This window comes from Myotis daubentonii, chromosome 14, assembly GCF_963259705.1.
Source record: "Myotis daubentonii chromosome 14, mMyoDau2.1, whole genome shotgun sequence".
Taxonomy (NCBI): Eukaryota; Metazoa; Chordata; class Mammalia; order Chiroptera; family Vespertilionidae; genus Myotis; species Myotis daubentonii.
The window spans coordinates 47,391,215-47,397,228 of NC_081853.1; positions in this window are offsets into that span (position 1 = coordinate 47,391,215).

Here is a 6,014-nt window from a genome sequence, read left to right on the forward strand (position 1 = left end):
AGGGTTTTTGGTATTGGAATTACTTTGTAAGTCAGAAAACTTTCTACAGGTAAAATGTCTGTAATAATTTCTACATGCAGAGTACTTAGCACATTGCCTTGCTCTGTAAGCCACTTGAGGGCAAGGGCTGTGTCTTATTTTGTATCTAGCTTCTATCTGAGTGCATGACACAGAGTAGGTGGCCGTAAAGGGCAGGCTAATTTACAGCAGCAGGAGAGATAAGCATACTCCTGTCTTCTGTCGTGTCTAATATTAAGATTCTCCCTTGAAAGAGCTCATCTCGGTCCATATGTTGATTTTGCTTTTTACTGAACTGTAACAAGGCATAGATATTTTTAATTTTACTTTGAGCCCTAGCTGGTTTGGCTCAGTGGATTGAGCGTCGGCCTGCAGAATGAAGGGTCCTGGGTTTGATTCCGGTCAAACGCATATTCCTTGGTTGCAGGCTTGATCCCCAGCCCTGATGGGGCATGTGTGGGAGACAAACAATCGATGTCTCTCTCTCACATCAGTCTCTCTCTCTCTCCTCTCTCTCTCTCTCTCTCTCTCTCTCTCTCCTCCCCCTCCCTTCCACTCTCTCTAAAAATCAATGGAAGAATATCCTTGGGTGAGGATTAAAAAAAAAATTTAGCCCTAACCGGTTTGGCTCAATGGATAGAGCGTTGGCCTGTGGACTCAAGGGTCCCGGGTTCGATTCCAGTCACGGGCATGTACCTTGGTTGTGGGCACATCCCCAGTGGGGGGCGTGCAGGAGGCAGCTGATCGATCTCTCTCATCGATGTTTCTAACTCTCTATCCCTCTCCCTTCTTCTCTGTTAAAAAAAAAAAAAATCAATAAAATATATATTTAAAAAAAAATTTAGTTTGCAAAGTAGTGTGATAGAAGGGCCCAGTATACCTGGCCATGAAAAAAACTGGATTCTACTCTTGGTCTATCATATCATCAACCTCTTGTTGGGCTAATCATTATTTTGCCCTTCATTTCTTGTTCAGTAAAGCCCAGCAATAGAGAGATGACTTCTAAGGAGACTTCCATTATTCTGTTTGGGTCCAATGGCCCCTTTCCTCATTCATAGTTGTCTTCTGTGTTTAGAATGTCTCCTGTTGGCCAGGCTGGAGTCTCCAGTCCCATGCTCCCAACATTTGTCAGAGCATGGGACAAATGTGGGTCCTGCTGGAAAGAGAGTTATCCTGGGGTTGTCTTGGTCCTGCCATACAAGGCCATCTGGAAAGGCAAAGAGACTTCAGCAGGAAGAGGACAGTGTTTTATGGAAACTGCCCAAGGACTGAGCAAAGAGCTGTAAGGGCTCCCAAAACAAAGATGCATCCACAAGGGACAAGGGAGCCCAAGCAGGTGGAGAGGAGATGACTTACTGCCAAGCAAAGTTGTGTATTTCAAAAGTTAAGTGTCTAGTGCCAATTTCTGAAACAAATTGTATTTGTAAATTTAAGTGGTAGTAGGACCACACCTTAAAGTGGGGAAAAACATGGACCCACTGGCAGTTGGGGATGATTATTTCCATTAAATAATTTTCAAAAGAACTATACACTTGTGCTTTGATCACAATCCATGTATCCTCTTTGTTCAACATACCAACTCATATACTTTAAATATATTTTTTATTCACTTGGAGCCTTGGTTCACTGTTTGAAGATATATATCAAGCTATGTACAAATGTTTTCCCTTTTTAATATTATGTATTAGAAGGAAAAACCACTCACCGCTGGGTTAGCAAATCAACTATTAGGTTAAGTTATCTATAAATAACATACATTCACTTCTATAGGAATATACACATGACAATTTTCCAGGCACTTAACTAAAATGGACTTGAACTCAGATAGGTAATGGGAAAAGGGGAGAGATATATTTTGTGTTTCTCCTCTATTTCCTGCAGTGAGTACCAGAGTGCTGAATAGAGAAACAAGTGGGTTCTGCCATTTGGTAGTAGTGTGACCATGAACAAATTGCTTAGCTTTCATTCATTCAAAAAACAACTGATGCCCTGACCGGTTTGGCTCAGTGGATAGAGCGTTGGCCTGCAGACTCAGGGGTCCCCGGTTCAATTCCGGCCAAGGGCATGTACCTTGGTTGCGGGCACATCCCCAGTGGGGGGTGTGCAGGAGGCGGCTGATCGATGTTTGTAACTCTCTATCCCTCTCCCTTCCTCTCTGTAAAAAAAAAAAAAAAAAAATCAATAAAATATATTAAAAAAAAAAAAAAAACAACTGATGAGCAAACAAGAAGTTGAGAAGCAGTCTCAAGGAACATTCAAGTTGGAGGAGGTTGACTAGTAGAGTCTAGAGATGAAGCCGGGTTGGAGTTAAGAGAGAGCAGCCACAGCACATGGGAGATACTGTATAGGAATATAGCCCCTGAGGAGCCCCCACACTCAGACATTGAATTAATGCCCAATTAAACCCTGTAGCAGGGCGTCTCTACTCTGGGAAGACTTGCATTATCTGCATCTTGGATTGCCAGGCACGCCATCTGCTGCCTCAGTCCCTGTTTACTTTTTATGCAATCCATAAAAAGGTGGCCAAGCTTGCTTTAATTTATTGAAAAGCATAGAAATAGCCTTGGGAGAATAATTAGAAGCCCACTGTTTTTCATTATATTATAAGACAGCATATTTTCCTGTCTACTGCCTTTTAAGAGGGCCCTGCCAAATAGTCTGTGTAAGAGTCAATGAGCAAATAAAAGGATCGCTCTGTAGCTATTTGGACTTGGTTTTTAAGGAACTTTATCTTCATTCACATGAAAAAATAAACAAATTCTCAACTTCAGCGTCCCCAGGTCCCACAAAAATGCACAATGTGTGCCTACAGAAGCAAAAGGGAAAAAATGATGGAAAAAATGACTCAGTATTTGGAGCAAAATATTCCGCTACCAGTGAACAGAGGGCGCTGCATGGATTGATTAGGTGGTATTGACCAAACTATTGGGGGGAAATGGAGCAGTAGGATCTTTTGAAATGCCGCAGAGGAAAAGCTATTATAGACACAATATGTTAAAAATAACCCCAAATGCTAAAGAAGTTGCCGGGCAAAATGATGCTCTTACCCAAAGGTCTTCTGTTTATACTCCAAAATGCCCTTTTTACCAGTATAAGTCTACTTATTTTTCAAATTTTTAACTATAGAAGTGAGAATGAATTCATTCACCTTATAAAAAAATCAAGATGTTATATAAAAGCCAAAGGACCCTTTGACTACCAACTGAACCAAACACATACATATACCCTACCTGGGATATCCATCATTCTGAGTTTAGTGAGTATTATTCAAACAAGAATAAGGAAGTTCAAGACATACTGTTAAGAAAACAAATAAATTTACTAAAATATGTGTGATGATAGTGTTCATGTAAAAGATATATACTCTAGACAATACTATATAGTACCTACATCTATATCCTATTTATTTATGCTAATGATATCTGTATTTCTATAGGACATAAATAGAAAAGGTTTAAGGGAATTTCCACTTCTGGTAATGGTGAAATAATTTAGGTAAGTCTCTGAGGATGAGAACAATTTACAAATCTGTACAAAATCTGATAACATCTACCTAAAGGCATCAAGCAGCTAATAACAGTGTACAATTGTTAGGCTAGGACCCACGGAAGGGCAGGAGCTCAGAGAGATGATCCTATTGATTAAAACCTCTTTTCTTTTGGGGGATAATTGACTTATTATAGAAGGGATTGTTGGGAGGACGAGAAACTGAAGACTCTTTGGATAGCCTTGTCAGGCTAAGGAAACAGCAAAAGGACATGGTTCAACCAAGAAGGGGTGTTCCCTTGCTTTGTGTAGGGATCTCAATGCACCACAGTGTAGTAGTAAGGGTATCCAAGAAAAGGCAGGTTCTTGCAGAAATTGCAGCTCAGTTTTGAATAATTTTAGTCACTGAATTTGGCTGAAGGTTAGCTCATATTACTTGGTGAAGTGTGTCAAGTGCCTACCAGAAATAAATAAAAACTTCTCTAGAGGAAGAATACCTCATTCTGTAGACAAATTACAAACAATTTGGCAAATACATACCTGGCCTACAATTTAAAATAAACAGGCACATAAAAGACAAAATGAAGGAAAAAAGAAGGAAAACAAAAGCAGTTACAGACTTTAACTCTGTTCATTATATTCAGGGAGATAAAATAGGAGCCTTCGAAATTTGGCAGAGAACTAGGAACTATAAAAATTTCAAAAAAGTAAAGCCTGCAGCTAAAAATTAAAACTGAAATGAAAACCCCAGTGGGTATTTTTAATAGCAGATTAAATATCACTGAAGAGAGATTTAGTGAGCTGGAGTGTATGTTGAAAGAAAATATCTAAAATGAAGCATAAAGAGACAAGAGGAAGAAGATATAAAATAAAAAAAAAGAAAATTACAGACATAGAGAACGTGTGAAGATCAACCATATGGTAGTTTAAGTGCTAGAAGGGAAGGAGAGTAAGAATGGGACAGAAAAAGTTTGAAGGGATTATGGCTGAGAGTTTTTCTCAATTGATAAAATATATCAAGCCATAAGCAGAAGACATACAAAGCCAAGAAGGATAAGTTCAAAGAAAGCCATACTTAGGCACATCATAGTAAAACTGCTAAAACTCAAAGGCCTCTCTGCTCCCTGTCTCCCTCCTCCACCCTCCCCCAAACAAACTTAGAGTGCTAAAGAAAAAAGAGAGAGTTCACCTTCAAAGGAGAAAGAACAAAACCTACAGATGTTTACCCATAGAAACAATGAAAATCCAAAGACAAAATAACAATATATTTAAATTACAGAGAGAAAACGACTGCCAATAGAGAATTCTATGCTAAGTAAAATATTCTTTGTGAAAGAATAAGGACCTTTTGTGTTCAAAAACTACAGAACATCAGCATACCCACATTAAAATGAATACCAAAGGTGTTCTTCCGGCAGAAGGAAAACAATCCATAAAGGAGAGAGAGACACATGGATTGATTGCCTTCCTTTTGCCCACATGCCTGATTAAGGCCAGGAGCCTACCGTCTGTGGGCCGACGCTCTGTCCACTGGCCAAACCAGTGAGGGTGGAAGTATCAATTAAATTAATGAGCACTTCTGAAGTTGACCAAGATGGAGTATGTCTACTTCAGACTATCTATGTTTTATTGAAACAAAATACTGTGGGGCAGAACAGGAAAAGCAAGTACCAGAGAACTCTGAAAAAGTATTGGACAAAATTTAATATTCAGGGGTGGGCAAAAGTAGGCCTACAGTTGTAAGTACGGGAAACACCGAGTTTATTTTTGTATTATTTTTATTTCTTAATTACTATATTATGTCTTTGTATTATAACTGTAAATCCACTTTTGCCCACTCCTGTATAGTCAGTAAAACAAGGCACAAAAGCAACAGCAAAAGAGTCCCGGCAAATTAGGAATAAAAGGCAAGTTCCTTAACTCAATAAAGACACCTACAAAAAATATACAGCTAACATCAGGCTTAATGAGGACATATTGAATGATTTCTCCCTGTAACCCAGAAATCCCAGTCCTGGTTATCTATCCAAATGAGTTAAAAATCAATGTGCACACAAAAATCAGTATGTGAATGCCCATAGCAGCTTTATTCAAAATTTCCCCAAACTGGAAACAACCCAGATGTTCAACAACAGGTGACTAGATAGGCAAAATGTGGTATGTCCATACAACAGAATACTGCTCAGCAATGAAAAGGGAAGAACTATTGGTTCACATAACAACATGGCTGAGTCTCAATTGCACTTTACTAAATGAAAGATCCAAAAGTCTATACATTTTATGATTCCGTTTATATAAGGAAAATAATCCATAAAGGAAAGAGAGAGACACATCAATTGTTGCCTTCCTTTCGCACGCATGCCTGACCAAGGCTGGGAGCCTGCCGTCTGTGGGCCGACGCTCTGTCCACTGGCCAAACCAGCTAGGGCGGAAGTATCAATTAAGATGAATCTGAGTATTCATTTTTAAAAATGTATTTTATTGATTTTTTTTTTTACAGAGAAGAAGGG